The 14,153-nt window shown below is 23.4% G+C and overlaps 1 protein-coding gene across 2 annotated transcripts in view; it reads right to left on the reverse strand.

Moving 5' to 3' along the window:
* LOC135131098 (uncharacterized protein) overlaps window positions 1-14,153 on the reverse strand; it is a 272,956-nt gene that overhangs the window by 205,907 nt on the left and 52,896 nt on the right. The gene's annotated exons all lie outside the window — the stretch shown is intronic.

Raw genomic sequence — 14,153 nt, forward strand, 5'->3', positions numbered from 1 at the left:
AAAATTTAAAAAAGAGGACAAAAAAATAAAACGGAAAATTGAAACATCAAAAAATAAAAAATTCGATTTATTCAAAATTGCAAAATTGAAATATTGAAATCAAAATTTGTAAAATCAAAAATCTGAAGAAACGTGACATTGAAAAAACAACAAATCGAAAAATGTAAAAACTGAAAAAAGAAAACTCGATAAATTAAAATATGTCTATAAGAATGAAAAAATCAAGAAACTGAAAAATTAAAAACTGAAAGATCGAAAAAAAATCAAAACATGGAAAAATCGAAAAATTAATAAATTGAAAAAATTAAGAAAATGAAAAATCAAGAACTTGAAAATTGAAAAAACAAGAAATTGAAAAACCGAAAAATTGAAAAAATTGGAAATCGAAAAAATTATTAAAAATGAAACTTGAAAAACCAAACATGAAACAAAAACACTTAAAAATGGACTAGGAAAGTGGAAAGTCGAAAAAGTGAAAAATCATTTCATTTTCTGGATTTTTTTAGTTTTCAGTTTTTCGATTTGGCAATTTTTTAATATTTCGACTTTTCATTTTTTTTATTTCTTCAATTTTCAATAATATTATAATCTTTCGTTTCTTCAATTTTTTGATTTTATAATTTTTCGTTTTATCGATTTTCGATTTTTCACTTTTTCAACTTTTAAGTTTTCAATTTTTAATATTTCGGTTCTTCAATTTTTCAAGTTTGATTTTTAATTTTTCATTTTCTTGACTTTTAATTTTTCTTCTTTTGCTAAATATTTTGGTTTTTAATTTACTTTATTTTCCAATGTTTCGATTTTACATTTCTTCGTTTAATCAATTTTTCATTTTTTTGTTAATTTTTCATTTTCTAATTTTTAATTTTTAGATTTTTCATTTTCTTTATTCTTAAATTTTTCAATTTATTTAATTTTTTTCAATTTTAAAATAGCAAAACTGAAAAAACCATGGAAAAATGGAAAAATTATTAAATTACAAATGAAGAACTTGAAAAATTGAAAAATCAAAAAATTAAAACTAGGAAACGGAAATGTCGAAAAAGTAAAAAATTGAAAAACCGAAAAACAGAAACAACGAAACATGTAAAAACAAAAATCGGAAAATGGAGAAATAAAAAAAATAAAAAATTGAAAAATTCAAAACCTTAAAATCGTAAACCAGAAAATTTTAAATTGAAACTCGAAAAAATTAATTGAAAAGTTGAAAAATCGAAAAATTAAAAAGTCGACAAAATTTGAAAAATTAAAATTGAATACTCCAAATTTAATAATTAGAAAAATTATACAACATTGAAACTGAAAAATTGAAGTAGTAATTTGTTGATTATAGAAACTCATCAATTAAAAATGTATAAACTGAAAAACCGAAAAATCGAAAATACATACGAAAAATTAAAATATCTAAGATTGAAAAATTATGTAAATGCAAAATACGAAATTTAAAGACCAAAAAAAATGCATAATAATAACTATAACATCAAAGCACTGATAGATCGAAAAAATAAACAAAATGAAAAATCATTAATTAATAAAAAAAACTGATGAAACCAAAAATCGAAAAGTCCAAGAATTAAAAATCGAGAAAATGAAAAGTCGAAAGAGAGAAACGTCGAAAAAACGAAAAATTCAAAACTTGACAAATGGAAAATTTGAAAATTTACAAAATTGAAAAATCGAAAAGCTGAAAAGCTTAAAATTGAAAAATCGAGAAATTTATAATCGAAAATTAGAAGAATTAAAAAAAAATCACAAACCGGTAAACAACTTTTGTTGTGACTGGTGCGGTACATAAAAAATTAAACCAGTGAATAATCAAACTTTTAAGGAACTGCAGTTTTTAAGTGCGATGTATTCAATATAAATTTTCCGGCTAGTAACAATATTATGTACCTAGAATCTCACAAAATAACTAAATAAACAATTTTGAACTTAATAAAGAAATTGTGCGATTCATTTTCTTTCTTTTTTTAATTATCTTGCTCAAGTAATACCGGCAATAAAAATGTCTATCATCAATAAGTAACAGAATATTTTGAGATGACGTCATCAAATTTCCGAAGAGGATATAAGGATAAACATCTCCAAGGATAGAAGATAACCCCATCAAATTTTCAAAGATTTCCAGAACCCAAAAACACCAGAATGAATATTAAACCACTAATAAAACGAACAAAGAAAGAAATGCTTAAAACGCGACTTCTAAAACAGGAAACCACGACACAAAAAAACGCAAAAGAAGATTACAATCAGCACAAACACGATAAGCAAACAATTTGTTTTCCTAAGTTAATCAAAAATCCTCTCCTTATCCAAACTTGAACCAAATAAATTCGACTTCGCAACTCGAACGCAATACATCAGGTTTGACAGTTTCCAAGAACCAGAACCGTCCATAAAAGTAAATCTCCTTATCGTGCATCTTCCGCATTGTCTAATCGAGATAGCAGAGTTCAAGCGCTGACGCTAGCCATGTGTAATATTAATTTATAGCAGCACACCTTACTTATAAATAAATAAAATTATCAGCGGCCAAATCGGTGATTACCCGCTTTATCGCGAATTTCGCAACGGGTTGTTGTTTCTTCGCTTAAATATTTCGACATTTAGGTGTGAAAAGTCGTTGCGAAATAATACAGGTGTCTAGTGCCTCCAGGAGCCGTCAGCTTCTTGTTTGCCCTAATTTAATTTAACTCCGCCTTCCGCGTCGATCGATATTCAATCGGACGAAATAGCCCGTGTATAATTGAATGAAATTATGCCTTTAATACGTCGTCAAAGTTTCGCCCCTCGACTCCTCACTACAATCAACAAGTAGCTAATAATTCACGAGCTGAAAGCGAGAGCGAACGAAACATTAAGAAAACATCAGCATCTATTAAATCCGAAAATAGCGTTTTTCGAACGGTGCGGGCTGAATGCGGCTCTGCTTATTATCAGAAGTACCACAGCGGGATCAATTACGCTGTGTGGTTTTTGTGTTTGTTTCATTATTTAACATCCCGTTGTTGGGTTGCGATAGGATGTCCCAATGGAGCCCACTCGGATCTCATGACAGTTTCATTTTAACACAACGGTGTCATGCATGGAACGCGCTTTTTCTTTGTTATTCGGTAACGAGGTGTCATGGGGGGACGGGGGATTGGTACGTACGAGTGGCATTGATTGGTGGTTGCGGCCGTTTTTTTGCTTATTTATGGTGGCAGCGCCGAAAGTGAATGGAGATGAAAGTGAGTCGAGATGACAGAGTTGGAAATAAATGGTTATGAAAGTGGGTATTGACTTGACAAATTAGCGGAGTTTTTCAACTTGCGGTGGGCGCGCTGGAGTGGGCAGGGCCGGAGCGGGACAAGAATTTTCACGTAATGAGCGAGGCGGTTTTTTCGAACTGGAATTAGGCTCTACTTTCATACAACTTTACAAAAATAATTGTTCAACTTAATAGTACTTGATAAGGCTCTTCGTTACTGTTAACTTAAAATATATTGTCGTCCCAAAGCACGTTTTCGTATCCTATAAACTGTGAAACGTCAAACAGAAATCTGACATACGTCAAAATCACTTTGTTAAAATACCAGTCCTAGTTTATCTTCAGGTAAACGATTTTTTTGTAAAACTGCAGATTTTTAGGTTCAAATTCAGATGGTCCTAGTGTCCAATTATTTCCGAGGGATTAAAAAAAAATTATGGCTATGTCAAAAACACATAATATCTAAAAATATACACAATGTTCCATCAGTTAAATAGTGATTACTCATTTCAAGATAATGACTTGAACAAATATTTTGATCAATGAGTCAAAAATATGTTTCTAACCTATGTTACTGAAATAAAAAATAATAATATATAAAAAAACAATACCAGGAATTAGGAAAATGTCAATTATAATGGCAATCTTAAAAACAATTTTGTTGCATCGATCATTCACTTTAATTTTTAAATTTTTCAATATTTTGTTTCTTCTATTTTTCAAGTATTTGAATTTCAATTTTTCATTTTCTCAATTTATATTTCGATTTTTCAATTTCTCGTTTTTCCAATTTTTCAAATTTTTTATTTTTTGGAATTTTAATTTATCAATATTTCGTTTCTTCAGTTTTTCAAATGTTTGATTTTTTATTTTTCATTCTCTCGGTTCATAATTTTTCAATTTTTCGACTTTAGACTTTTTTGACATTTTTGTTTTCAATTTCTTTATTCTTCAATTATAATTTTTTCAATGGTTCGATTTACAAACTTCTGAATTTTTAGTTTTCGTCTTTCAATTTTTTATTTCATTTTTTAGGCTTTGCATCATCATAAATTTTTCAGTTTTCAATTTTTGAAGTTTTGATTTTTTATGTTTTTCTTTTGTTTAATAATTTTACGATTTTTCATTTTTTTATTGTTCCACTTTTCAAATTATAGCTTGTCAATTTTTTCACATGTTTCACTTTTTCGATTTTCAGTTTTTCAGCTTTTCGACTTTTCCGTTTCTCAGTTTTCAATTCTTCTAATTATTTGATTTTTCAATTGTTCTTTTTTCAATTTTTCAATTTCTTGATCTTGAATTGTTCGTTTTCTTAATTTTTTCAATTGTTTAGTTTTTCAGTTTTCATTTATAATTTTTCAGTTTCTAATTATTTTAATTTTTCCTGTTTTCAATTTTCCCACTTTTAGGTTTGTAGGTTTTTCAATTTTTCGAATTTTTTATTTTTCAACACCTCAGTTTTTGTGTCTTCATTTTTTCGAGTTTTTGACATTTTTGTTTTCAATTTCTTTATTCTTCAATTATAATTTTTTCAATGGTTCGATTTATAAACTTCTGAATTTTTAGTTTTCGTCTTTCAATTTTTTATTTCATTTTTTAGGCTTTGCATCATCATAAATTTTTCAGTTTTCAATTTTTGAAGTTTTGATTTTTTATGTTTTTCTTTTGTTTAATAATTTTACGATTTTTCATTTTTTTATTGTTCCACTTTTCAAATTATAGCTTGTCAATTTTTTCACATGTTTCACTTTTTCGATTTTCAGTTTTTCAGCTTTTCGACTTTTCCGTTTCTCAGTTTTCAATTCTTCTAATTATTTGATTTTTCAATTGTTCTTTTTTCAATTTTTCAATTTCTTGATCTTGAATTGTTCGTTTTCTTAATTTTTTCAATTGTTTAGTTTTTCAGTTTTCATTTATAATTTTTCAGTTTCTAATTATTTTAATTTTTCCTGTTTTCAATTTTCCCACTTTTAGGTTTGTAGGTTTTTCAATTTTTCGAATTTTTTATTTTTCAACACCTCAGTTTTTGTGTCTTCATTTTTTCGAGTTTTTGACATTCTTGTTTTCAATTTCTTTATTCTTCAATTATAATTTTTTCAATGGTTCGATTTATAAACTTCTGAATTTTTAGTTTTCGTCTTTCAATTTTTTATTTCATTTTTTAGGCTTTGCATCATCATAAATTTTTCAGTTTTCAATTTTTGAAGTTTTGATTTTTTATGTTTTTCTTTTGTTTAATAATTTTACGATTTTTCATTTTTTTATTGTTCCACTTTTCAAATTATAGCTTGTCAATTTTTTCACATGTTTCACTTTTTCGATTTTCAGTTTTTCAGCTTTTCGACTTTTCCGTTTCTCAGTTTTCAATTCTTCTAATTATTTGATTTTTCAATTGTTCTTTTTTCAATTTTTCAATTTCTTGATCTTGAATTGTTCGTTTTCTTAATTTTTTCAATTGTTTAGTTTTTCAGTTTTCATTTATAATTTTTCAGTTTCTAATTATTTTAATTTTTCCTGTTTTCAATTTTCCCACTTTTAGGTTTGTAGGTTTTTCAATTTTTCGAATTTTTTATTTTTCAACACCTCAGTTTTTGTGTCTTCATTTTTTCGAGTTTTTGACATTCTTGTTTTCAATTTCTTTATTCTTCAATTATAATTTTTTTCAATGGTTCGATTTATAAATTTCTAAATTTTTAGTTTTCGTCTTTCAATTTTTTATTTCATTTTTTAGGCTTTGCATCATCATAAATTTTTCAGTTTTCAATTTTTGAAGTTTTGATTTTTTATGTTTTTCTTTTGTTTAATAATTTTACGATTTTTCATTTTTTTATTGTTCCACTTTTCAAATTATAGCTTGTCAATTTTTTCACATGTTTCACTTTTTCGATTTTCAGTTTTTCAGCTTTTCGACTTTTCCGTTTCTCAGTTTTCAATTCTTCTAATTACACTGGTCAACAAAATTCAATTTTTTCTCTCTAACTTTGACATAATTGTAATGTTTTCGTTTAATTTGTCTCTGTGTTTGTAACAAAGGGCATAAACCTTACAACTTAGCTCAATTAAAAATAAAAATGCATGTTTGATGTTAAAAACAAAAAAGCAGGTAAAACAATTTAATTTTTGTATCTTTAACGGCAAAAAGTGATGTATTAATAAAAGAACAACCATAATTAAGAAAAAAACAACGATTGTAGTTTAAAAAACGAAAAAAACAAAAGAAACAGCTAAGACCGACGTTTTTTCGGTTGCCTCCTATAGATTTCATTGGAGCTCTCTCGCTTGATGGTCCCGCAGTATTCTGCGAGCATTTAGGTGTTCCATCGATCTTGGTAACGTTTTTGTATCCACAAAATGCCCAGATGGAAGCGTTCTCTATGTCCGTCACTCACGTCGTCATAATTTTTGGGGAAAAAATCAAGATGCGAATACATAAAATGCACTTTTAAGAATATGTTAATTTAAAATTTTTTATATGATGATAACATGTTTTTTATTTACTAAACGTAGTTTTATTATTGTTTCCCAAGAAGTTTGTAGCAATTTGATCACAAAAAAATACACCTTATAGAAAGTTTCCTATTACTTAATAGTACGATTTTTGTATTTTTCAAAGGATAATATTGAAGATTACTTTTAAATGAGAGCTAAGTTTGGGTTTAGCCGTTTATAATATCATTTAAAATTGTTAATTAAATAATAATTAGCTGCTATAATAAAAGTTAGAGCTTAGCTGTTGACCAGTGTTATTTGATTTTTCAATTGTTCTTTTTTCAATTTTTCAATTTCTTGATCTTGAATTGTTCGTTTTCTTAATTTTTTCAATTGTTTAGTTTTTCAGTTTTCATTTATAATTTTTCAGTTTCTAATTATTTTAATTTTTCCTGTTTTCAATTTTCCCACTTTTAGGTTTGTAGGTTTTTCAATTTTTCGAATTTTTTATTTTTCAACACCTCAGTTTTTGTGTCTTCATTTTTTCGAGTTTTTGACATTTTTGTTTTCAATTTCTTTATTCTTCAATTTTAATTTTTTCAATGGTTCGATTTATAAACTTCTGAATTTTTAGTTTTCGTCTTTCAATTTTTTATTTCATTTTTTAGGCTTTGCATCATCATAAATTTTTCAGTTTTCAATTTTTGAAGTTTTGATTTTTTATGTTTTTCTTTTGTTTAATAATTTTACGATTTTTCATTTTTTTATTGTTCCACTTTTCAAATTATAGCTTGTCAATTTTTTCATCTTTCACTTTTTCGATTTTCAATTTTTCAGCTTTTCGACTTTTCCGTTTCTCAGTTTTCAATTCTTCTAATTATTTGATTTTTCAATTGTTCTTTTTTCAATTTTTCAATTTCTTGATCTTGAATTGTTCGTTTGTAATTTTCATTTAAATAAATATATTTTGCATTTTTTCGATCTTTTCCTTTCTTTTATTTTTTCAATTTTTGCTTCTACCTCCGTGGATATTTCAATCTTTCGGTTTTTCAATTTTTCGACTTGCGGTTTTTACAATTTTTCGTTTTATTTTTTTTCATTTATATATTTTGACTTTTAATTTTTAGATTTTTCAGTATTTCGCGTCTGTTATTTTTCAAGTACATATTTGATTTTTAATTTTTCATTTTCTCCATTTTTATTTTTCAGTTTTTTGATTTGGTAATTTTTTAATACTTCGGTTTTAAATTTTCTTTATTTTGTCAATTTTCCAAAGTTTTTTTTTTTACAGAGAAATTACTGAGTAGAGGAAAAAAAAATCCTATAAGTTTTCGTTTTTTCAATTTTTCAGTTTTGATTTTTCATTTTGCATTTTCTCGATTTTTATTATTATTTTTTTAATTTTGCTACTTTTTGATATTTTGGTTGTTTAATTTTCTCTATTTTTCAATGTTCCGATTTTATAAATTTTCATTGTCTCAATTTACATTTCGATCTTTCAATTTTTCGTTTCTCCAATTTTTCAAATTCTTATTTTTTAATGTTTCAATTTTTCGATTTTACAGTTTTTTATATTTTCGTTTTTTCCTTTCTTTTATTTTCTTCAATTTTCAGTTTTTCGATTTGCGGTTTTTCAATTTTTCACTGTTTTCATTTATAATTTTTCAGTTTTTCAACATCTCAGTTTTTCATGTCTTCATTTTTTCGAGTTTTCGATTTTTAATTTTCCAATTTTCGATTTTTCAATTTTGAAATTTTTGATTTTTCAAATTGTCGTTTGATTAATCATCCAATTTTTTTTATTTTTCAATTTTTGATTTCACAATTTTTCGTTTTTTTGACTATGCAATTTTTTAATTTTTTGTTTTTCAATATAGATTCTCCAATCTGTAACCTTAATTTAAATAAATAAATAAATAAATAAATAAGTAAATAAATTTTGCAACTTCGATTTTACAATTTTTGATATTTTCGTTTTTTCCGTTCTTTTATTTATTCAATTTTCAATACTTCAATATTTCGGTTTTTAAATTTTACGTTGCTTCAATTTTTCGACTTGAGGCTTTTTAATTTTGCATTTTTTTTTTATTTTACAATGTTTCGTTTTATCGATTTTTCGCTTTTACAGTTTTTCAATATGGCAATTTTTTAATATTTTGGTTTTTTATTTTCTTTATTTTTTCGATTTACCAATGTTATAATTTTTCAAATTCTTAATTTTGAATTTTTGGATTTTTAATTTTTCAGTTTCCTAGTTTTAAATTTTTAGATTTTTCAATGTTCGATTTTTAATTTTTCATTCTCTCGATTTTTAATATATGTTTCAGTTTTTTCACTTTAATGTTTTTTGACATTTTGGTTTTTCATTAACTTTATTCTCCAATTTTACAATTTTTCAATGATTCGATTTTGTTCCATTTTTTTAATTTTAATTTTTCAACTTCGTCTCTTCAATTTTTTAATTTTTAATTTAATTTTTTAGACTTTTCAATTTTAAATTTTTAAGTTTTCAACTTTTGAAGTTTTGAATTTTTAAATTTCTCGTTTGATTAATTTTACGGTTTTTCATTTTTTTATTTTTCCATTTTTAGTTTGACAGTTTTTCAATCTTTCAGTTTTTCGCTTTTCAATTTTTTGTTTTTTCGATTTTTCAATTTTTCTTTTTTTAACTTTTCAAGTTCTTGATCTTGAATGATTCGTTTTCTTAATTTTTTAAATTTTTTAGCTTTTCAGTGTTTTCATTTAACAATTTTTCACTGTTTTGATTTTAAAATGTTTAGTTTTTCAATTTTTGATTTTTCAGTTTCCAGATATTTTAATTTTTCGTGTTTTAAATTTTCCCATTCTTCAGTTTGTAGCTTTTCAATTTACCAAATTGTTATTTTTACGAGTTTTTGATTTTAGATTTTCAATTTTGGATTTTTCAAATTTTCCCATTTTTAATGTTTCAATTTTTAGATTTCACTTTTTTCGTTTTTTCTATTAAGCAATTTTTGAATTTTTTGTTTTTCAATTTTTCTATTTTACAATTTTTTGATATATTCGTTTTTTCCTTTCTTTATTTTTTTTTAATTTTCGTTATTTCAATGTCTCGATTTTACAATTTTTCGTTTCTTCAATTTTTTGATCTGCGGGTTTTCCAATTTGGGAATTTTTGGCTTTACAATTTTCGTTTTTGCGATTTTTCACTTTTTTAAATTTTAGTTTTTTAATTTTTAGATATTTCAGTATTTCGTTTCTTCTATTTTTCAAGTGTTTGATTTTCAATTTTTCATTTTCACGATTTTTAATTTTTCTTTTTTTCCATTATGGAATTTTCTGATACTTCGGTTTTTTAATTTTCTTTATTTTTCAAAGCTTCGATTTTACATTTTTTTGTTCAATCAATATTTCACTTTTTTAATTTTTCAGTTTCCTGATTTTAAATTTTTAGATTTTTTAATATTTCGTTTCTTCAAATTTTCAAGTGATCGATTTTTAAATTTATTGTTATTTTGGTTTTTCATTTTCTTTATTCTTCAATTGTTCATTATTTCGATTTTATGTTTCATTTTTTCAATTTTAATTTTTTCAATTGTTCGATTGTTCAGCTTCTAAATTTCTAAAATTTTTCGTCTCTTCAATTTTTCATTTTATTTTTTAGACTTTTTAATTTTAAATTTTTAAGTTTTCAGTTTTTGAAGTTTTGAATTTTTCAATTTTTTTTTTTGTTTAATTTTCGAATTTTTATTTTTTTTTAGTTTTTCAATTTTTCAGTGTTCGCTTTTTCGATAATCAATTTTTTGTTTTTACAATTTTTCATCTTTTCGACTTTTCAGGTTCTCAGTTTTAATTATTCGATTTTTCTGTTTTCAATTTCTTAGTTTTTCAGTGTTTTAATTTTATAATTTTGAGTGTTCTCATTTTAAAATTTTCCAAATTTAGGATTTTCGTTTGATAAATTTTCCAATTTTTGTATTTTTCAATTTTTTGAGTTCTTTTTTTGAAGGTTTTCATATTTGAAATTTCAATTTTTGAATTGTTTTCTTAATTTTTTCAATTTTTTAGATTTTCGGTTTTTTCAGTTTATAGTTTTTGTAGTATTTTCATTTTAAAATTTGCGATTTTTCACTTTTGGATTTTTCAAATTTTCGTTTAATTTTTCAATTTTTTGATTTTTCAATTTTTCGAGTTGTCTTTTTTATCAAGTTTTCCATTTTTGAACTTGTTAATTTTTCTATTTTTAATTTTTTATTTTTCGATTTTTCCAATTTCATTTTTTCCATTTTACTTTTCTGGATATTTTGGTTTCGATTTTTTAATTTTTCGTTTCTTAAATTTTTCAGTTTTTTCAGTTTTGAATTTTTCAATTTTTTGTTTGTTTACTTCTACGATTTTTAATTATTTTATTCCATTTTCAATTTTTGGTTTATGAATTTTTCAATCTTTCAGTTTTTCGATTTTCAATTTTTTGTTTTATTCGATTTTAAATCTTTTCGACTTGAGTTTCTCAGTTTTAATTCTTCAATTTTTCAATTTTTCAAGTTCTTCAATATGAATTGTTCTTTTTCTTCATTTTTTATTTTTTTTTTGCTTTTAAGTGGTTTAATTCTATAATTTTTCACTGTTCTGATTGTAAAATTTTTGGTTTTTTCAATTTTTGATTTTTCACTTTCTTGATATTTTAATTTTTCGTGTTTCAGTTTTCCCACTTTTCAGTTTGAAAGTTTTCAATTTTTCGAATTTTCAATTTTTCGAGTGTTCAATATTAAACTTTCAAATTTTTGATTTTTCAAGATTAATCAAGTTTTTCATTTTTGAACTTTGAATTTTTCAAGACTTGTTTACTTTTTTTGAAATTTTGGTTTTTATTTCCTTTAAGTTTTAGTTTTTCAATTTTTCCATGTTTCGATTTTATAAAATTTTTCTTTTTTTTAATCTCAAGTTTTTTAGTTGTTCAACTTCTAAATTTTTCAATTTTTTTATTTGCACTCTTTCAATTTTGAAATTTTTCGTTGTTTTATTCAATTTTTGATCTTTGATCTTTTCGACTTTTCAGTTTCCCAATTTTAATGTTTCTTAATTTTTTCAATTTTTTAGTCTCAGTGTTTTGATTTTAAAATTTTATGTTTTTCAGTTTTTGATTTTTCAGTTTTTTAACTTTAAGTTTTCAATTTTTCATGTTTTGATTTTCAACTTTTCATTTTCTGGATTTTCAATTTTTCCTTTTTTCGATTTTGCAATTTTTTGATACTTTGGTTTTTTAATTTTCTTTATGTTTCAATGTTTCAATTTTATAATTTTTCATTTTGACAAATTATATTTCGATTTTTCAATTTTTCGTTACTCCAATTTTTCAAATTCTTAAGTTTATTAATTTTTCAATTTTACATTTTTGTGTTCAATCGATATTTCACTGTTTTAATTTTTCAGTTTCCTAATTTTAAATTTTTAGATTTTTCAATATTTCGTTTCTTCAAATTTCCAACTGATTTTTTTGTCATTTTGTAATAATAATTAATAACATAAATAAATTATAAATTAATAATAAATAAATTTTGATTTTTTCAGTTGTTCGATTGTTCAACTTCTAAATTTTTAAATTTTTCGTCTCGTCAATTTTTCAATTTTTTATTTTATTTTTTAAACTTTTCAATGTTAGATTTTTAGGTTTCCAATTTTTGTAGTTTTCAATTTTTCAATTTTTCTTTTGTTTAATTTTACGATTTTTCAATTTTTCTTTTTTCAATTTTTCAGTTATTCAATGTTTTCATTTTATAATTTTTTAGTGTTTTCATTTTAAAATTTTCCAAATTTAGGATTTTTCAAATTTTCGTTTGATTAAAATTCCAAGCTTTTCATTTTTCCATTTTTGAACTTTTGAATTTTTCTATTCTTTCTTTTTTATTTATCGATTTTTCCAATTTAATTACTTTTTGATATTTTGGTTTTTCATTTCTTTATTTTTCAATTTTTCATTTTTCAATGCTTCACTTTTATGTTTCATTTTTTCAATTTAAATTTTTTGAAGTGTTCGATTTTTCAACTTCTAATTTTAAAATTTTTCGTTTCATAAATTTTTCAGTTTTTTCAGTTTTGAATTTTTCAATTTTTTGTTTGTTTACTTCTACGATTTTTAATTATTTTATTCCATTTTCCAATTTTTATTTTATCAATTTTTCAATCTTTCAGTTTTTCGATTTTCAATTTTTTATTTTATTCGATTTTTCATCTTTTCGACTTCAGTTTCTCAATTTTAATTCCATTTTTCAATTTTTAGTTTTTCAATTTTTCAGTCTTCCACTTTTTCGATACCATTTTTTTTACGATGCTTCATCTTTTCGACTTTTCAGTTTCTCAGTTTTAATTATTCGATTTTTCAATTTTTCTTTTTTCAATTTTTTAGTTATTCAGTGTTTTCATTTTAAAATTTTCGATTTCTATTGTTCATTTCAGTTTTTCGACTTTTTTTTAAGTTTTTCATGTTTGAAACTCTAATTTTTTAGATTTTCAGTGCTTTCATTTTATAGTTTTTTAGTATCTTCATTTTCAATTTTTCGATTTTTCAATTTTTGATTTTTCAAATTTTCGTTTAATTTTTCAATTTTTCGATTTCAATTTTTTTATTTCATTTTTTCGGATTCTCTTTTTTATCAAGTTTTCAATTTTTGAATTTTTGAATTTTTCTATTCTTTATTTTGTATTTACCGATTTTTCCAATTTAATTTTTTGGATTTTACTTTTTTTGATATTTTGGTTTTTCATTTCTTTATTTTTCAATTTTTCGATTTTTCAATGCTTCACTTTTATAATGTTTCATTTTTTCAATTTAATTTTTTTTATTTTATTCGATTTTTCATCTTTTCGACTTCAGTTTCTCAATTTTAATTCTTTGATTTTTCAATTTTTTAGGTTTTTCATTATGAACTGTCCTTCTTTCTTATTTTTTTAAATATTTTAGTTTTTCAGTGTTTTATTTTAATTTTATAATTTTTCAGTGTTCTGAATTTAGAATTTTTCGTTCTTTCAATTTTTGATTTTTCAGTTTCTTGTTATTTTAATTTTTCGTGATACAATTTTCCCATTTTTTAGTTTGTAAGTTCTAATTTTTCGAATTGCTAATTTTTCCACTTGTTCATTTTTTCGAGTTTTCAATATTACATTTTCAAAATTTTGATTTCTCAATTTTGTATGTTTCAAATTTTCGTTAAATTTTTCAATTTTTTGATTTTTCCATTTTTCGAGTTCTATTTTTATCAAGCTTTTCATTTTTGAACTTTTGAATTTTTCAATTCCTTATTTTTCATGTTTCGATTTTTCCAATTTTATTTTCGCAATTTTCCTTTTTTTATATTTTGTTTTCCAAGTTTTTCAGTTGCTCAACTTCCAAATTTTTCTTCTTTTTTTTTTATTTGCACTCTTTCAATTTTGCAAATTTTCGTTGTTTTATTCGATTTTTGATTTTTAATTTTTTCGACTTTTCAGTTTCTCAATT

This window comes from Zophobas morio, unplaced genomic scaffold, assembly GCF_036711695.1.
Source record: "Zophobas morio isolate AGI-343-1 ecotype UQ-CSIRO unplaced genomic scaffold, CSIRO_AGI_Zmor_V1 ptg000018l, whole genome shotgun sequence".
In the NCBI taxonomy this organism is placed as follows: domain Eukaryota; kingdom Metazoa; phylum Arthropoda; class Insecta; order Coleoptera; family Tenebrionidae; genus Zophobas; species Zophobas morio.